Below are 19830 nucleotides of genomic sequence, written 5' to 3' on the forward strand. Positions count from 1 at the left end.
TGATGCAGGTTCTGGAGGTCACGGCACATACTGGCTGATGGAAACCACTCCCAGCCAGTATGGGTGACAGCCACCAATGCTGGTCCCCAGTAATTAAAGTTGTAAACTGTTTTCGTCTGGTGGTCTAACATGTAAAAGGATATATTTGCCTGGAGGGCTAAATATCAGATCTTTGATACATTCCTTACAATCCTTTTAGTGCCTCCAAGTCGCCAACTGTTTCTTGAAGGGATTCCAACTAGTTTTCAATTAAACGTGTTGATGTCTGTATATTTTCTGGTAGAGTAACACTGGTAGACATTTGAAGGCTATTGGGTATCATTTGTTTTGGAATGTGCTTTTCACAGTAGGTTATTTAGGAGCTGTTAGATGGCAGTGGCTAAGAAGGTCAGTGGGATCTTTTCCACAAGTGGAAAACTTTCAATAAAACCTGTGAACCAGGCTACCTTTGAAATTTCCTAGGACAAGTAAATATTGAAATGAAATCCAGGTGATTTTATTTTCTTTTATTTTGGGGGCCGAGACGCAGGGGCTTACACCTTAATGGCAGCTGGGGGATGAAGGGTGGGGGTGGGGCATGCACAAAAATAGTAATTCTGGGGAGCACAGCGAGCAGCCCAGGCCAGCTGGGCTGAGAAGGCTGGCTTCTTGTCCGGGGGAGGGCTGGTCTGTGGCAGAAGTCCAGGCACTGAGGCCTCTTGGCAGGTAGGAGGGGAAACGGATGGCTGTAGGAGTCCGTAGAGCTGTGGGCCAGGTAGGCTTTGTGGCTGATGTTGCTGACCTGCTTAGTCTGCATGGTCTTGAGTTTGGGACAGTCGGTGATCCAAGGGCCAAGGCCCCAGAAAAGGCACAGCCACGCTCTCCTCCAACATTCAGCATGGACTCGTCCCCGCAGTGCAGTACTTGCAGCACTGGTAGCACCTTACCTTCTGTTCTGCCTCTAAAAGGAGGGCCTTGAGGTCCATCAGCACTGACTCATCACAAGCCTTGTTGATGAAGGTGGTGGCAATGCTGGTGTTTCCTGAGCACCCAGTAAGGCCAGTGCGGTGCACATAATTCTCAATTTCCTCAGGCGTGTCGTAATTACGTGCTGGATGGCAGGGAAGTCCAAGCCCTTAGAGGCAACATCTGTGACTACTAGGACATCTTTCTTGCCCTCCCGAAATGCTTCAATGGCCTTGGTCCGTTCCTCCTGGTCTTTGTCCCCATGGATGGCTCGAAGGATGGCTGTAGGAAACTTCATTTCCTTGAAGGTCTTGATGGGTGGTGAGATACTGTCTCCTTCCACCAACATGCAGTACTTCTTCCGTACTCATGTGTGCCGCTCTTCAGACGTGCTCAGGACAGAACGGGGTGGGGTCCAGCTGGTTCTGACTGGGTCATCACATGTGATGCCCTTGGCCATCTCCTTCACTGACATCAAGGCTCGGCCCTCTGCCATGCTCTCCAGAATCTCCTTTCAACTGCTTCTCCTCTGCAGACTCCTTGTGGGCTTCAGCCTTATGTTTGAGGGTGCTGGTGCTGATTCAGGAGGCTGACACTGGACTGAGGACCCAGCAGGATATCATCCTCATCTCCCTGGGGTTCACAACAGAAGACCTGCTGTTTCTTTTTGGTAGCTTCCTTGTGTCTTTGCTGCAGCAGCTTCTGGAGCAGTAGTTGCCCAGCACTGTTGCAAAGGCATGTTAGGAGTACGTATTCTTTGTTGTCCTCATCCTCGGCCTTGGAGGGGCTTCCTGCAGCATTCCTCTCATCAGTGTGAGCTCGCTTTCTTTTGGGTTTGAATTCTTCCATTCTTTGCCATACACTCTACAGCCTGGATTTCATTTTTAAAAAATTTTATTGAAAAAAAATTAAAAACACTGTTTATATAAAAGCCTTTCAAAACTCAACAATAGGAAAATGACCCAATTAAAGAATGGGCAAAAGAGCTGACAAGATGCTTCACCAAAGACAGATGGCAAATAAGCAGCATACGATGCTCAGTGTCAGATGCTAGGAGAGCCTGCTAATTAAAGCAGTGAGACTCCACTACACACATCATAGAATTATAGCCAAAATCCAGAACACTTACAGCGCCACATGCTGGCTAGGATGGGAAGCAGGAACTCTCCATTTATTCTTGATGGAAACACAAAGTAGTACAACCACTTTTGAAGACAGTTTGATGGTTTCTTGCAAAAGGACACATAGGGGCTGGGGATTTAGCTCAGCGGCAAAAGCGCCTGCCTGGCAAGCGCAAGGTCGTGAGTTCGGTTCCGGGTACCGGAGAAAAACCAAAAAAAAAAAAAAAAAAAAAACCAAAAAAACCAAAAAAACAAAAGGACACATACTCTCAGATAATCTTGCAATCATAATCCTTGATATTTACTCAAATGAGCTGAAATTTGTATCTGCACAAAAGTCTGTACACAGGATGTCTATAGCAGTGTCATTCTTGATTGCCAATAACTTGGAAGCAACCCAAGGGGGTCCTTCAGAAGCTGACTGGATAAACTATGAAGCATTGACAATGCAACAGTATCCAATCTTAAAAAGAAATGAGCTATCAACTCATGAAAAGACAAGGGAAATTTTAAAAGCACATTACTGAGTCAAAGAAGTTAATTTCAAAAAGCTACACATGTACGATGCTAACATACAATGTTTTAGAAAAGACAAAGCTATGGAGACAGTAAAAAGATGGCGGCTTGGGGTCAAAATTTGATACTTTAGGAGATAAAGTTAGAATTTTCTAAACACCTGTACAATAATATTTAAATAAGGCTGGGCATGGTGGAGCACACCTGTAATCCCAGCACTTGGGAGGCTGAGGCAGGAAGATTATTGTGAGTTCAAGGCCAGCCTGGGCTACAAAGTGAGCTCAAAGCCAGCCTGAACTGAGTAGCAAGACCTTGTCTCAAAAGACCAAAAAAAAAAAAAAAACCAGGTGGACTTCCACTTCCAGTCATCAGGGTTCCCTTCTCCTGAAAGTGGTCACCACAGTGGTTGCAATGGGGAAGTCAGACTTTCTTACCCCAAGGCCATCTCCAATAGGATTAAATCCAAAGGGCTTCAAAAGCTGTGCTGGTATTGCCAGATGTGTCAGAAGCAATGACAGGATGAGAATGGCTTTTGAGTGTCATTGTATGTCAGAATCTCATCAGAAACAACTATTGCTGGCTTCAGAAAATCCTCAGCAGTTTAAGGATTACTTTTTAGAGGAATTCTGCAATAACTTTCTAGAACTTCTCAGGAGATACTTTGGCACCAAACAAGTCCATAACAACATCGTCTACAGTGAGTACATCAGCCACCAGGAGCACATTGAAATGAATGTGACTCAGTGGGAAACGCTGATTTCACTAAGTGGCTGGACAGAGAAGGCCTGTGCAAAGTGGATGAGACCCCCAAAGGCTGGTATATTCAGTACATAGATGGGGACCCAGAGACCATTTGCTGGCAGCTAGAGCTAGAGAAGAAAAAGAAACAGGACCTTGATGATGAAGGAAAAACTGCCAAATTTATTGAAGAACAAGTGTGAAGAGGTCTGGAAGGGGAGGAGCAGGAAGCCCCTGTCTTTACAGAATTGAGCACAGAAAATGATGAAGACAAAGTTACATTTAATCTGAATCAAGGAGCATGCAGTTCAGCAGGAGCAACATCTTTCAAATCAAGTTCTTTGGGGCCAAGTACACTGAAGACTCTGGGGAGTGCAGCACCAGTGAAATGAAAAGCAGCTTCCCAGAGCTCAGCTCAGCCTAAAGAAAAGACAAATCTCTACTTGATGAAACCATGGAGATTGAAGAGGAAAAGAAAAGAACTTTTTGAACAGACTATTGGCTACAGCCTGAAATCATGGTGAAAATTATAACCAAAAAACTTGGAAAGAAATACCATACGAAAAAGGTTATCATTAAGGAAGTAATTGACAAACACACAGCCACTGTAGAGATGATTGACTCTGGAGACAAGCTGATATTTGACCAGACTCATCTAGAGACAGTGATTCCAGTGTCAGGAAAAAGAATTCTAGTTTTAAATGGAGGTTACAGAGGAAATGAAGGCAACCTAGAATCCATCAGTGAAAAGACTTTTCAGCAACTATAGTCATTGAAACTGGCCCTTTAAAAGAATGCAGAGTTGAAGGAATTCAATAGGAAGACACTTCTAAACTTGCCTGAGTTGGAAAAAATTTTTTTTTTTCTTCCAGTACCGGGAATTGAACTCATGACCTCGTGCTTGCCAGGCAGGCACCGTGCCGCTGAGCTAAATCCCCAGCCCCAGAAAATTTCTTAATGAATTGAAGTCCCAAAGCATCACACTTTGGTGTGTGTTGAAGTATTTACGAGACTCTACCGTGCTAGGGTATTTCTTTGTATAAAACAAATAGACTTTTTTGTCTTTTTGAGACAAGGTCTTGCTATGCAGTTCAGGCTGGCCTTGAGCTCACTTTGTAGCCCACACTGGCCTTGAACTCACAATAATCCTGCCTCAGCCTCCCGAGTGCTGGAATTACAGGCATGAACCACCACACCCAGCTTCCACCTAAATTTCACAGTGGGAAGACTTTAACCCCTATTCCTTGTGGAATGCTTCTCTTCCCTCCTTTCTCCAGGTGTCCCTGTTGAAGTTTTTGTCCTACAAACGCCTTCTCCAGTCTCTCACACTTTCAAATCTAGGTAGACTTACTCATTCAGGCTAAAGATCTCCAGTCCAAGTAGTATATGTCCCTGTGATGGGGCACTAGTTATTGGGTTAATAATATCCCTTAGTTATTTCAGGATGATCAGGTCCACAATCTCCTGAATGAGTGTAAGATGAAGGCAAAGTAAAAAGAGGCAAATGGAATGATTTCAGGGCTCTCCAGGAGGATCAAAGCCTTCTCACAGAAGTCAAGATTCTCTCAGGGCTAAGACCGAGACCTTCTCTGGGTGACGTGTATTTATTTAGTTATTGAAAGAAGGGAGGAGGAGTATTCAAGAAGGATGGAACTACTCAAGGACTTCTCCAAGTGAGGTATTAAATTAATCCACCCAGGAGTGTGATGCCTCAGGCTATAGGTTTTATCTTGTTAAGGTTGGATCCAGGTGTCCTTGGCTGTAAGCTTGTCTTATCCTTTGAGGCTGCACAGCTTCATCCACCATTATTAGGCCTCAGTAGGGATCAGTGACTCACAGAAGTTCACTTACTTTGAGTCCACCACCCATCTTAAAACAAGGAGGCTAGGCCTTGGACAGACTCACAAGTAAACATGAAAAGCCAATTGGTTAACTTAAGTCCTACTCGGGACTGCTTTGTTAGTGGTCTCCATTACCTGAAGCCCAACTCTGTGATTAGATCTCAACTGTATAGTAGAAACCCCAGCTCTAGGGTGAAAACGGATTCTGAGTTGCTCTACCAGCAGCAGCACATCCTGCCCAACCACATTTTGTGGAGAGGACAGAGCCCGATGGCATGCTCATTCCCTAAGCAGTGCTCCTGGCTCAGTCTGACAGCGAAGGGGAGCGCACAGACCTGCTGAGGGCTAGGCTGGAGAAGGTGAATGGCTCCTTGTCCTTCTCCCTGCTGTCATGCTTGTGCTTGTTTGTGCTTTTTCGTGCTTTTTCTTGTGCTCGTGGTGGTGGTGCTGGCTGTTTGGAGGAGGTGGCCTCTTTTGTGAATATGCAGAACAGAGTGATGCTGCTGCCCCTGGGTATGCTCATCTCTGGAGGTGACTACTCCTTACCTGCTCCCTTGCATGTGAGGTCCAGGCCCCAGGGGGCCTTTTGGGTGGGAGCACCCTCATACCCTGCCACACATGAGGGCAGCAGGGCAGACTGGGCACTGGCTGGGCAGCACTTAGAGAGCTCCAGTGTGGACAGCCTCTCCAATATAACATGCTCAGGTGTTGGGAGATGAAGGCCTGTCTGTGGTGGACGGTTTCCATATCCATATCCATCTCCATCTCTTCCTCACCCTAAGAGCTGGGGAAGGGGTTCTGAAATCCAGCCGTCAGTGCATGACTGCTCAGGTTACTTGTGGCTTCTTGGCTGCCTGTGACTAACTAGAATTATGGTCTGGTTCAAGACAGTTTTTTTCTCCTTTGGACAAAGAACCAGCCCAAGCTCTAGCAAGGGCAAGCAGGAAGGTCTACTGAGGCCAAACAGTGTGAAATACAGGTCCATGGCACCACAATGTAACCTCCAGTCATATGAGGTACCAGAATTCATGAGTTTCCAAAGGTGATCTACGAGGGCTTCATTGCATAAGGGAGACTCCATGTTCTTTGTAAATGGTGGGTTCTTTGTCAATATGTTGAGAATCTTATGCCTTATATAGGGCACGGGATCATTATGAATCATGTTCAATAGCCCTTTCAGCTCTTCAGGACTTCTGTCCATTTGGTGAAATCAACCACTGCTTCCAAAGCTGCTACCCTGATGTCCACAAAGTGGCCATATTCAGCATATGCTTTAAAAAGAGTGGGGTCACTTGGCATATGCCCATTCTTCTGAAGGACCCGGATGGCTCTCAAGCAACTGACAGTGATGGTGTGCTCTATAGCTTGGAAGAAGTTCTTTCATATTCAAAAACTTTGTGATTTCTTCCAGAATGAGCCGCACATCAGGATTTAAGTTATCCAAAGTCCTCACTTCATTATTCACACTGACAGCGGGCGTTGACACAGTTGGCCAGGGCATTGATCATTTCTGCATGGTAATAATTATCTGAAAACTTGTTTTTCCTGTTGTCATTATACTTGATCAAGTCTAGAATGTGAGGACTTCTTTGGGACAAAGTTTATGAACATCTCTTAATAAGGCCATTGCAACAGGCATAGTCTTCTGCAGAAAATAACTCTGAAAACTCATAAAGTTGTTTGTTTTCACTATGTTTGGGCATGTCTTACAGCAGAACATCCTGGTGAACAGGGACCTCATAGCCAGGGGTCCTGTCCACATGCTCACCATGGAATTGGCAATCTTGGCCAGGCAGAAGCAGGTGGCATGTGCATGCAGTAGAAGCACTGCTCCTGCTCCAGGATGTTGGTGAGCACCAGGCGTGACATGGGTATGGGGAACTTCTCGCCAGGATGGTGTCTTGCTGTGCCACCACATCGAGCTTGTAGCACAGCTGGTATTGCCACATGAAACTGGCCTGCTCAAACTCCACTTTCCTCAGCAGCAACATGTTGGGGTCAATTCAGATCTACAGCAAGGGCAAGTCAGTGTCCATTGCAGAGAGATCCGTATCAACTTCTCCATTCATCAGTGGGATTTTCTTCTTTTCATTTCTTCTGCTTTTGGAATTCCAGGGAATGTTGTTTCAGGCTGTTTTCTTCAATCTGCAGTGTATGGTTGAAGGATCCATCCAGCTCCTGCACCGTCACTTTAAGTGGTCCCATGTATTTCTGAGTCAGGAGATGTATAATCCTGTTTGATTTCTAATTCTAAGACATTTTATTGTTTTCTGTTAAATGCAAAACTTCCATAAAATTTCACCACTCCACTCTAGTCTACCCACTGTTTTATTAAGGGCTGGATGTCTTTGCCAGAGACTTTTGAAATTGATTTCAAAAATCCAGATGTGGAAACCAGCATCTGACTCCACATATGTGACTGGAATTTCTGAGATGAAGTAGTACTGGCCAGATTTAGCAGCTTATTGAAAACTTGGAGCATGAATTTCATGCTGATCCTTTTCACAAGGTGAGCTTTACACATAGTGTCATACTCCCAGGAGAGCATATGTGGGTGCTTGATGCAGAAGTGCAGGATGGACACTTGATACCCTTTTCCTCCACCAATATGGGATGCAGTAAAACTCCCCCAGTTTTCAGTTCATATGCCACTATTTTATCCAGCTCCTCTTTAACCCAGTGGTGGTATTCATTCACACCAAAAGTTTTCTTCATACAAAGTTCACAATCGTAGCTTGAAATTCCCTTCAGTACCCATTCATCAGACCAAGACATTCTGGATATGAAACATCCAAAAAACTGGGGCAAGGACTGTGCTAAGCACCTCCTCATTAGAGAGGTCTCCTCAATAATCATGGCGCTGTGCAGAAGATTTGTACTGAAAATGCTCGGATGTGTAGGCAGCCACTTCCACGTATGCCTCATTGATGAACAGTCTTTTTTTTTCTCCAAAGTTTTATGTGAATACCAATCCATGGTTTGCACAAACTGTTTGAATTTTAAACAGATGTGTGTGCAAAGCCGGGCATAAGCTTTGCATGTCTTGGTTCAGTTTTCTTGTCACTGACTTATAGGAGAAGCAGCCTGGTCTCATACCTGGGCATAGGGTGGACAAGCCAGGGACAGCTTCCATGTGCTTTCTGTCCAGAACTAGAACCAGGGTAGCTTTCTGCGTGTCCAGCTGAGGGTCACTGTAAATTAACCATCGATATGGTAAGGACCCATGAGCCCTCATGTTCCAGGATGCACACAGTCTTAAAGCGCAGGAGTATGGGTACTGACATGTGAGGATATCCTGGTAAAACTCGACTTTGTGAAGGTAGGATGTGTGTTTAAGCAGGGGAAGAAATTGGGGCAAACAAAAATGAGTGACATCGTGCATGTAGGGGTCCACAAGAATCTCGAAAGGGCCGATGGCCAGGGACATGTTGGAGGCCGTGGTGGGGAGGGCAAACACGTAGTGTAGGGTCATCTTCCTCATGTCGTGGGTGTAGACCGTCTCCAACAGGTCTCCATTGGAGACAGCCACCAAGGCGGCTTCGACGGTGAACTCCAACTTCCCTGTACACAGCTCGGAGTAGGAATCCATGCACCGGAACAAGGACCTCGTGGAGTTCTGGTAGCCGCAGGAGAAGAGGTGGGCGCCCCTCTCTGCCAGGTTCCCCTCTCCGCTGGGCACTGTGAAGTGCAGGCCTCCTTTGGGCGGATCCAGGGAGAAGTTAATGTGTATGCTCAGGACCTGGAATGCACCGCTGTGCTTCCGCAGCTCGGGCGGAACCTTAACGCAGAGCTCTCCGTTTCCCGCGTCGGAGTGCGCAGCGTGGAGCGCAGCAGCGTAGGCGTGGGAAAAGTAACTGAGGGCTCTGTTTGCATTCCCTGCGGCAAACTTCTAAGGCGGGGTCGCTGTAAGTAAAAGCCGCCTCGAAGGCGTTGATCCTTACTCCGTGTATTCTACATTGTTTGCTGTTCAGCTTGGTTCTACTGCAGTCTGCGACTGGGAAGTACGGTCCGTTCCACAAAGCCCGCGGCCAGTCTGCTCTGGAAGCGGATGCTGTCGATGCAGACAAGCCGATGAGCGAGCTACCTTATAACCTGAAGCCGTGGTCGCCCCTTTAGATCATCCTCGGGGGCGCGGAGCTGAGCGGCGTGGGGCCAGGCGTGGGGTAGGCCCGCAGCGCCTTCCGGATCCCCGCACCACACCTCACCAAAGGCGATGGGGCTGCCTGTGCGGTTGCCGCCGCCTCAAATGCACTCCTTGACGCGGCTCCTCCCGCAGCCGGCACTCCACGTGGTGGAGGGGTCACACAGAGGCCTCCCCACGGCGGCGGCCTCCTTGCGCGTGACCTCTCAAGGAAAGGGCTGTTTTAGCTCAGTCTGTGGAGGTTTCAGTCCATACTCGGTGGCACATGGCAGAGGGCAACCTGTTCATGACAGTGGTGGAAAACAGCGAGAGCAGCCAGAGAAAAAAGGAAGAGGTAGAGAAGCAAGCCTCTTTCCCTGCCTTACTTTGTATGTAGGCTGCCCACCCCAGGGCGGGTGTGGCACTGGCGCCCATTATTCCAGCATTGGACTATGAATCAAAAACTAGAAGCTCGCCCTGTGCCTGCATGAGGCTTTGGAGGGACATCTAGAAAGAAACCATAACAACACTTCATATACTTGCTGTTTCCTCTAGCTCCTTCTAAACTATGCTTTCCAGGGAGCAGTCTTGCAGCTGCATTGTTATAGGCAGCTGAGTTAGATAGAAACATTATAGGCAGTCAGACAGGGCCAGGCCCTCAAAGAAGCCAACATGAAAGACAAGATAAAATACCTGTGGGCCAGACCTCAAGACAAAAGGACTAAACAAATGCACCCACATACCTCCCTAGGTGTGAACATCAGGGATTGATATTCTAAATAAGTAACAACCACCTTCAAAAGGCCAGAAAGAGTCACGTGCCCAACCCCCTGCAAGAAAAGCACCTGTTCTGTATTCATGCCTGCTTGCTATGTGATTCACTTCCCCACTTGATCCCAGTTTACTCAATTTTACCTGGACTATTATACTTGTAATCTTATTGGCTGACCATAGTTTTGTCCCATCTCATGCCCACCTTGTAATTTCCCATTTTCCCCCTATCTTGGACCTGCCTCACCTCAGGGTTTTGCTCTACAAAGTCCCTGGGAAGGGCAAGGTCCTTGGCAACCCACTTGGGCCCGTTTCTGTCCCTCTTGGACTGAAGCTTTCTTTCCCTCAATAAATATATTCTGCTCTTAACCTCCTTTGTTCCTAAAATTCATTGTTTGATTTTAGAGAACACAAACTCATCCTAGATATTGTTCAGGTTGGGAATTTTTATTTTCCTATATCATTTTGGAGGTCCCACTGAGATCCTTGGATGGAGGTAAGAGTTTGATTTTTTCATAGACTCTAGCTTGGGACTCATTTAGGTGACAAATTTTTATGTTTTAAATTTTGTTATGCTTTTTGCCTGTTGCTTATAATTGCTTATGCTTTGTCTTTTACATAGTTTTGTTAAAATGTTGATAAATCTAAGTTAGAACATTGGCAAGGTTATAAGGTTATGACATTTCTTTAATGGAACATTTTACTCCTGTTTTGTTCTGGTTATATGTTGCATTTGATGTATTTGAACTAGTTGCTAAATATACTGGGTTTCCTTGCTTGACATTATTTAGCTAGGGAGAGTAATGTTAGGATGCTCTTAGTGGACTTTGACATAAACTGTAAAATGGGTCTTTTTCATCTAGCTCAGATTTAGAAAAGAACTCTAGACTGTTCCAGCTAAGCTAAGCCCATAGAAGATGAATGCTTGTAATGCTGAGGACAGGAAAGTTGCCTTAGAGAAAGGACACATACCCCATCTCTAGGTTAGATGAGACTTCAGAATTTTGTGTCCAGGAGAACACACATAAAAGCCATGTCCCCTCTTAGTGTTCTGGGCAGGTCTCCCTTGAGAGGCTGAACCTGAGACACTGTGGAGAGAACTGACTTCTGGGTGACACCAGAAGGAGCTGTCTCCGAAAGCAGCACACTTCTGGGACCAAAACATATTTAGTGTAAGGAAGGATCTCCAACTTTTCCTCTTCTCCCAGGTCTAGTGCTAGGTAATCTTGTTCAGGTTTTTAACTATCCCTTGTAGAATTCTGACAAACAGTGGTCACTCTGCCAGCTAATTAAACACTCTTAGAGCAGCTGCCACTTTTTAAAGCAGAGGACAGGTTTCCCCAGCATCTCTTTGGTGAATCCCCATTGAAGCCAATGGCTGATGGAATGTTGACCAGAGAGACAGCTGGATTCCTTTCTGGAGACTGATCTTTGGTTGTGTGGGCCAATAGAAACTGAGAACAATTGAAGGGTCATGGCCAGGGCTACTCTCTGGCAGGTACCCAAAGGTTCCTTGGTGGAAACTGGCTCCCTACCACTGAAAAATCTCCACTTATCTATCATACTTATCTCTCTCTGCCGGTAGACTAGGAATTCTCAATAAGTTTTTCAGTCAGGCCACCCTTCAGAAACTAAGCTTAGGCAACTTGCAACAATTTACATTTCACAGCGGCTAACAGGGGACTCACATTTGTGCTTGACATATGCTAAGGGTAACAAGGGATTCTTGTCAGCCTTAACTGACCTGCCTTTAGCAATATTTAAATGCGATTGCTAGGTGGTAAATACAAGTTTAACCTGTAAGCTTCAAAGTTAAAACAGTCTTGTTTTGTTGCTAACAAAGGTTGCCTAGGTGATTAGGTAGTGAACACAAATGTCTGGAGACTTCTTTGCCCTAGTGCACAGGGTAAAATTCCTCCAGCCAATTGTTAGTTCTATCTAGAGGTGATCTCCTTTGTAGCTCAAGAATACTTTACTTCCAACTTGCCTTTTTATAAAGCAATAGTTTATTACAATGATGTGCTTCCTTGAGACATTCCAGTCACCAGGCCAATTGTAACTTATGCTTATAAATGTCCAATAGGAGTAAGTGCACAGTTCATGAGTTTTCTGGGAGGATAAAATTGTGCATCAGTTCAAGGGTGGATAGGCTGACCAGATTTTGTCCTCTGCTTTCTCCATATGGCATCCACCTGCCCTGGAGTGGAATCTACTTGAGGAATGCTTTAAGGGTACAAGGATCAATTAGAGATAGGGAGGGGATGCCCAAACTCTCTCTTCTTGTTTTATAGACATGGGAAACTCACAAAGTCCCTTGCTCCTCTTGATTGCATCATTAAGCATTGGAAGATTTGTATCCTTCCATGTTAAAAGAGACCTGTTTAATATTTTTCTGCATGTGTGCATGGCCTACCTATCCCCTAGAGCCAAAATGGAATGCAGAGGGAGTATTAATTATGATATTTTACAACTAGAAAGATACCGTAAACAAGAAGGAAAATGGTCAGAAGTGCCCTATGTTCAAATTTTCTTTGCATTAAGAAATAGTCCTTATTTAGTTTCAAAATGTAAATAATCCATAGGAAAATGGGACATCTCAGACTCTTAGGACATCTACTATCCTAGAGCCTGGGACTGCTCCTCCCCAATCTTTGGAGCCCGAGGACAAGACTGCCTTAATCAAAGCCTCACCCACATTACTGAACCTAAGCTTTCCCCTACTTACCCTTCTAGGCTAGAGGATGGGGCTTCTAGACCAGCTGTAGAGGCCTCTACAGGGCTATACCCATCCTTAATTGAGTTTAAGCAAGCTCCTCCAGGACAGTATCCATTATAAGAAGTAAATGGGCAATTTAGAACTGCCAGAGTTCATGTGCCTTTCTCTCTGTGACCTAAAACAGATAAAGTTAGATCTTGGAGTATATCTTAGATGACCCTGATAAGTACTTTGATGTATTTAGAGAGGCCTCACTCAGACCTATGAGCTAGATTGGAAAGATGTAATGCTACTCTTAAATCAGACATTGACCTCTAATGAGAAACAGGCAGCATTACAGGCTGCTATTGCATTTGGAGATAGTGTATTATTAATTTTAGAAAGCCAGAAGAAAGACAACCAGGGGAACTACCAGTTCCCACTAGAGCCCAAGTCAACCCTACCTAAGACCCCTACTGGCCTAGCAGCCGTATGGGAGATTGGAATAGGAGACATTTTCAGACATGTGTTCTTGAAGGTCTAAGAAGGATAAAAGCTAAGCCATTCAATTATTTTATACTGTCAGTGGTTCAACAAAAAAGGGAACACCCCTCTGCCTTCTTAGATTGTTTATAAGAGGTTATTGATAAGCATACTTCCTTGGATTCTAATTCAGTAGAGGGACAAATTATTCTTGAAGATAAATTCATTACTCAGTCAACCCTAGATATTAGAAAAAAGCTACAAAAAATGGCATTTGCCCAAAATAGCTCACTTGATATGTTAGTAAAAATTGCCTCCTCAGTATTTTATAACTGTGATGAGGAAGAGGCCAGGATAGAAAACAAAGAGACTGTGAAAAAGCAGCTGCCTTTGTTGCAGCACTAAGAGAAACAGACCCTAAGTCTGATTATCAGGGCCCCAACAACTCAACAACTACATTCATCTGCTACTGCTGTCAGAAGCCAGGCCACCTTAAGAGGCACTGCCCTAAGAACCCCCCGGGCCATGTCCTAACTGCAAAGTTGACCACTGGAGGTCAGACGCCCTTTGAAGTGAAGGCCCCAGAGTTCAAACCCATCCTGCCATTTGGTCCAGCACGAAATAAGGTCCCCGGAGCATTCTCTGCTCTCTCCCTCTGGCTGGACTGTCATCTCCACAAAGGAGCCCCAGGTAATCAAGACTATACAGGGAAAAGAAACTGGCCTTATTGCTGGACACTGGCACAAGTCTCTCAGTCATCCTTTTCAGTCCTGGCCTTCCACCCATCACACCGCAATGAAAGGAGTCACTAGAGAGGGAGGTAATTTGCTCTTTTTTACAACCCTTAGGCTATAACTGGGATGGCTTTCTGTTTTCGTATTCCTTTTTGATAATGCCTGAAAGTCCAGTCTGCCTCTTAGGGAGAGATAGTTTATTTTGTTTAAATACTGTAATATATATGCACCCAGGTCAGGTACGGTCTTCCCTTCATGGAGACAGAAATAAATCCTGAAGTATGGGCAACTAAAGGTCAGATAGGTAGGGCATTAAGAGCTGCTCCAGTACAGATACATCTTAGAGATTCTATTATTTTTCCTAACCAGAGATAATGTCCTTTAAAACCTGAAGTTAAGGGGTTATTACCTATAACTGATAATCTAAGGGCATAATGCTTACTTGAGCCCTGTAACAGCCCATGCAACACTCCCATCTTGGGAATTCAAAAACCCAATGGGAAATGGAGATTAATACAGGACCTTAGACTGATAAATGAGGCAGCAGTGCCAGTTCACCCAATGGTACCTAACCCATATACACTCCTTTCTCAAATTCCATAAGATGCCAGTTGGTTTTCAGTGTTAGACTTAAAAGATGCTTTCTTTTGTATTCCTTTACATAGAGATTCCCAGTTTCTCTTTGCTTTTGAAGATCCTCATGACTAGGTCTTTCAATTGACGTGGACAGTGCTTCCCCAAGTGTTCAGGAATAGTCCACATCTTTTTGGGCAAATGCTTTCCCATGACTTGACATGCTTTGAGTTTTCCCAGGTCACAGTCTTACATGTAGATGACATTCTTTTATGTGCCCCCTCAGAAGAGCTCTGTAGCCAAGGCACCTGTGCTTTGCTAAATTTTGTAGCAGATGGAGATTATAAGGTCTCTAAATCTAAAGCACAACTTTTGCAGTCTTGAGGTAAAATATTTAGGCCTCATCATATCCAAGGGAACCTGAAGGCTAGGAAAGGACGGAATTAAACCAACTCTTTCCTTCCCACAGCCTAAGACCCTTAACCAGAAAAGGGGATTCCTAGGAATTACAGGCTTTGGTCACCTTTTGGATACCAGGATATGGGGAGATTGCAAGATCCCTCTACCAACTTATAAAAGAGGCCCAAAAGACAGATACCCATATTTTAACCTGGGAACCCGATTCCCAAACAGCATTTTGGAAGCTCTTCCATGAGTGTCAGTTCCTTCCATCAGGATAGTTTACAATCAAATGATGGGTAAATTGTTCCTTCCTGGTGCTAGTTAATAAAAAATTAAGTATTTACACCAAACCTTTCATTTGGGGAGAGAAAAGACCCAACAGATGGCCTCAAAGTTATTTATAGGAAAGGGGCTTTCCCAGACAATATATCAGATAAGTAAAACATGTGAGCTCTGCCAAAAAAGCAATCCTCTTAGCCAAACCATAGTTCCTCCAGGTATACAGAGACATGGTAAATACCCTGGAGAAGACTGCCAGCTTGATTTTACTCATATGCCAAAAAGTAAGGGGGACACTTCAGTATGTATTAGTCTGGGTAGAGGCTTTCACAAACTGGTTGAGGACTTCCCCTGCAGAACAGAAAAGACACAAGAGGTGGTAAGAGTTTTAGTCTCAAAAATCATCCCCAGATTTGGACTTGCTAAGAGTTTACAGAGTGATAATGGGCCTTCTTTTTTAAAGCAACAGTCACAGAAAATGTCTCTCAGGCACTGGGTATTCAATACCATCTCCATTGTGCATGGAGGGCCACAATCCTCAGAAAAGGTAGAAAAAGTAAATGAAACCCTAAAAAGATGTCTTTGTACCAAGGACTCAAGAAACCCCCCTCCAGTGGCCTTACTTACTGCCCTTAGCTCTTATCAAAATAAGAAATACACCTCAAATCCTAGGCCACAGTCCATTTGAAATGCTTTATGGATGACTTTTTCCCACCAATGATTTTCTCTTCGACAGAGAAGCAGATGCCTTACTAAAAGATGTCACCTCATTGGCTAAATTCCAACAAACTTTTCAACAGCTTACAGAGGCTCAGCCCAGAGAAAAGGGAAATCCCATATTCCATCCTGGAGATTTAGTACTGGTACAGTCCCCTCCCTCATCTCCTACCCTAGGACCAACTTGGGAAGGACCATACAGTGTGATCCTGTGAACTGCTTCAGTGGTCAAGACAATAGGCCTGGACTCTTGGATACATCACACCAGGCTCAAGCTCTGGGAACCAGAGACTGTTGCTGAGGTTAAACCACCACCTGAATACTCCTGTAAACCCACAGAAGACTTAAGATTCCTGTTCAAGAAAAAAACAAAGTCTTCTGATAAGTAATGTTACTGTTGGCCGTTTTACTAATCACTTCACCCCTTAGAGGAGGATGCAATTCCTTTCTAAGATGGGCACAGGAATATGCAAAATCTTTACAACAAACCTCTTGCTGGATATGTGGTCTACTCCCCTTGTCAAGTACATCAGGATTTCCTTGGTGTGGGTATCCCCACTTCAAGGAGAAGATTAAATTACAGGACTATATTAATAAGATACAAAAGAGTTCAATAGTCCCTAGATCAGTCTACCATTACAAAATAACCGAGTGGCCTATAAATTATTCTCTTAATGCTGCTGGACATAATTGAGTTTTTTCCCCACAACATCACTAAAGCCTCTCTATGGGCACTAGTAAGGCCCCTATTAAATAAAACAGTCCTATCCTGAAGGCCAACAACCATAGATATCAGGATCCTATTTTCAAAGATGGGATGATTACATATGGTTAACTCCCACTATAGGCCATCTCAGTAGAAAGGTCCCCTTATGTTGGAAACAAAAAAATCACTCCTATTCTCTTTGGCCTAACTCCACTAAATACTTGGGAAGGACATCCCCTAAACCGTATGTAAATACAATAACTTTACAGGCTAAAGACTGGTTTGCAACAGATTGGTTTACTTGCTCTGGAATTAGATGGGAAGCCCCTAATGGCACTCATTGGTCTTGTGTGACCAATTTGTGGCCCTGGCTAACCCCTGGAAAGATAGGAAGATGCACATTAGGATTTGCATGGTTACAAGGCAGGAGTGTCAAAACTATTGACAAACCTGCTAATTTACCTTGCCTACAACATCGATGGTCTTAGAAGCGTGTTCCACTGGTATGATCACTTGACTGCTATCTTTATCCCTTCCCTAGGGTTAAAAGATGTCATGCAGCATATTGAGGCCTTAACTAACTATACTCAGTGGGTCTTAAGTAACACTGCAGCTGGTCTCCCTGTCCTAAATAAAGAAACAAGACAGGCTGTCCTCCAAAATTGGATGGCATTAGGCATTCTAACAGCAGTGCAGGGGGGGGGAGGGCGATACTTGTGACATTATAAAAACTAAATGTTGTGTGTACATTCCTGATCCCTCTGCTAATGTCTCAATGGCTATTCAAGATATTAGGCAACAGATCAATAATATGTCAGATTCTAAAAATCCCTGGATCTTATCCTCTCTGTGGGAGGCCATTACTGGCTCCTCTTGGTGGAAATCTTTGACTATATTCATAATAATATTATTTGGCCCATGCATACTTAATTGTTTCTTTGGCTTTGTCTTCTCCAGATTTAAAGCTATACGCCTACCCAAGATAAAAACACCTCGTGTCTATCGAGGGCCTTTTAGATAGACACTCTGGAGAGTATCTCTGGCCACCTGTCAACAACGACGACACCTGTCAGCCTGAAGAAGCCAGAGCGGTCATCGCCCATTACTCCCTCATGGCAGTTCGGGTTACTTCTTCAGAGGGGAAAATGTTATAGGCAGCTGAGTTAGATAGAAATATTATAGGCAGTCAGACAGGGCCAGGCCCTCAAAGAAGCCAACATGAAAGACAAGATAAAATACCTGTAGGCCACACCTCAAGACAAAAGGACTAAACAAATGCACCCACATACCTCCCTAGGTGTGAACATCAGGGATTGATATTCTAAATAAGTAACAACCACCTTCAAAAAGCCAGAAAGAGTCACATGCCCAACCCCCTATGGAAAAGCCCCTGTTCTGTATTCATGCCCACTTGCTATGTGACTCGCTTCCCCACTTGATCCCAGTTTACTCCATTTTACCTGGACTATTATACTTGTAATCTTACTGGATGACCATAGTTTTGTCCCACCTCATGCCCACCTTGTAATTTCCCATTTTCTCCCTATCTTGGACCTGCCTCACCTCAGGGTTTTGCTCTATAAAGTCCCTGGGAAGGGCAAGGTCCTTGGCAACTCACTCGGGCCCCCTTCTGTCCCTCTCTTGGACAGAAGCTTTCTTTCCCTCAAATATATTCTGCTCTTAATTCTTAAGAATTATTAATTAATTCTTAATTCTTTATTCTTAATAATTATTCTTAATAAATATTCTTAATAATTATTCTTAATTCTTAAGAATATATTCATTCTTCGATTTTAGAAAACACAGACTCATCCTAGATATTGTTCAGGTTGGGAGTTTTTATATTCCTGTATCAGCATTTGTTGTGCCTTTTTGGTAAAGCTCAGCCTGTGTGACTCCAAGTACGTTCTCCTAGTACTGGGAGGTAGAGCTTGGCTGCACTGAGGGCTCGGTTAGACTTGAATCTCTAAACTCTACTTCTGTTTGCTGCCTTAGCTGCCCAATACCAGACTTGGGGAGGGAAAGAAGGCAGAAAAGCACAGGGCTCTTGGGAAATCCTTTAAATGTGGCTTTAAGTGGGTAACTTGTCTTTTTCTTGAAGCAAAAGTTTATTTTTATTTTCACATTCTAAGTTGGTCTAAACCATGCTTTAATAATTCACAGTAGCTCACCAAAAATTAGCTGTTCTAAGATGGGTCTGACCCCCTGAACTTCTAAATACATCCCTCTGGGAAAACAGGGAAGGAAGTAGGGAAAAATAAAGTGTATTGTATTTCGGACCAGCTCCGCAGCCTTCCTTGGCTCACTGCTCTTGAACATTGCCTGACATTGGGAAGCAAGTATCTTACCCTCTTAGTCTCTGACTAGAACAGTTTCCAAGTAGCACTGCCACTGGTAAAAGTGGAGCCATTCACACAACTCAAACTTTTCAGGCAAGTTGGCAAAAAGCCACGATTTTGCAATTTAGTCAAGCTCCCCCCCCCCCCCCATGGTTACCAAGTGCCACCTATTGGTATGTGCTTAAAGCCCTGTTTATGCGCTGTGAACAGAGGCCAAGGCTCCAAGAAATGTGAGGCCTGGGGGTTAGACAGCGTCAGGTTGCCTCCTTGCGCACTGAGCTTCGGCCTTTCCTAATCTAGGGTCAGTCATCCTTTTATGGCTGGCATAGATATCTTGCCAAGACCATCCCTGTGTTCTGTACCACCCCAGGCTAATTACTTTGTTTTCACTTGCTCAAAGTATTTGAGAAAAGAGCTGGAAACAGTCTTGAGGAAAAACTTCTCTCATGCCTCACTAATCTGAGATGGAAGGCTTAGGACCCAGGTCTAAACCTGAGATGAAAGGAGTAAAATGTGCTTAAAACTAGTTTAATCAAAAAGGAAAATAGAAACTGTATAGTACTGATTCACTGTACAGATGGCAGCCAGTTATGTTGCAAGTAGCAGTTAATTGAAATATAATCTTTTATAATTTTTAATGTGACAATTGTCTTACTGAAAATTGACTTCATAGTTTGAATTGTGCTGTAAATCCAAACAGACTAAATTAATAATTTTAGAGACTGGTCTCAATTTGCATTTCTTGAATGACTAATGATGAACATTTTCTCATATTTGTATCTCCTTGTCTGAGAAGTGTGTATTCATCTCAGCTGCCCATTTTTGGATTGGGTCTTTGAATTTGGGGGGG

At 44.2% G+C, this 19830-nt stretch overlaps 3 pseudogenes; 1 reads left to right on the forward strand and 2 right to left on the reverse strand.

The window, feature by feature from the left end:
- Positions 1-496: 496 nt before the first annotated feature.
- On the reverse strand, positions 497-1794 carry LOC102005496 (annotated as a pseudogene).
- Positions 1795-2993: 1199 nt separating this feature from the next.
- Positions 2994-4163, forward strand: LOC102016943 (annotated as a pseudogene).
- A 1302-nt stretch (positions 4164-5465) lies between these two features.
- The window catches only part of LOC102005835, a 17788-nt pseudogene continuing 3423 nt past the window's right edge, over positions 5466-19830 (reverse strand).

The sequence above is a fragment of the Chinchilla lanigera genome, unplaced genomic scaffold (assembly GCF_000276665.1).
Source record: "Chinchilla lanigera isolate Chin_1 unplaced genomic scaffold, ChiLan1.0 scaffold00032, whole genome shotgun sequence".
Classification (NCBI taxonomy): domain Eukaryota; kingdom Metazoa; phylum Chordata; class Mammalia; order Rodentia; family Chinchillidae; genus Chinchilla; species Chinchilla lanigera.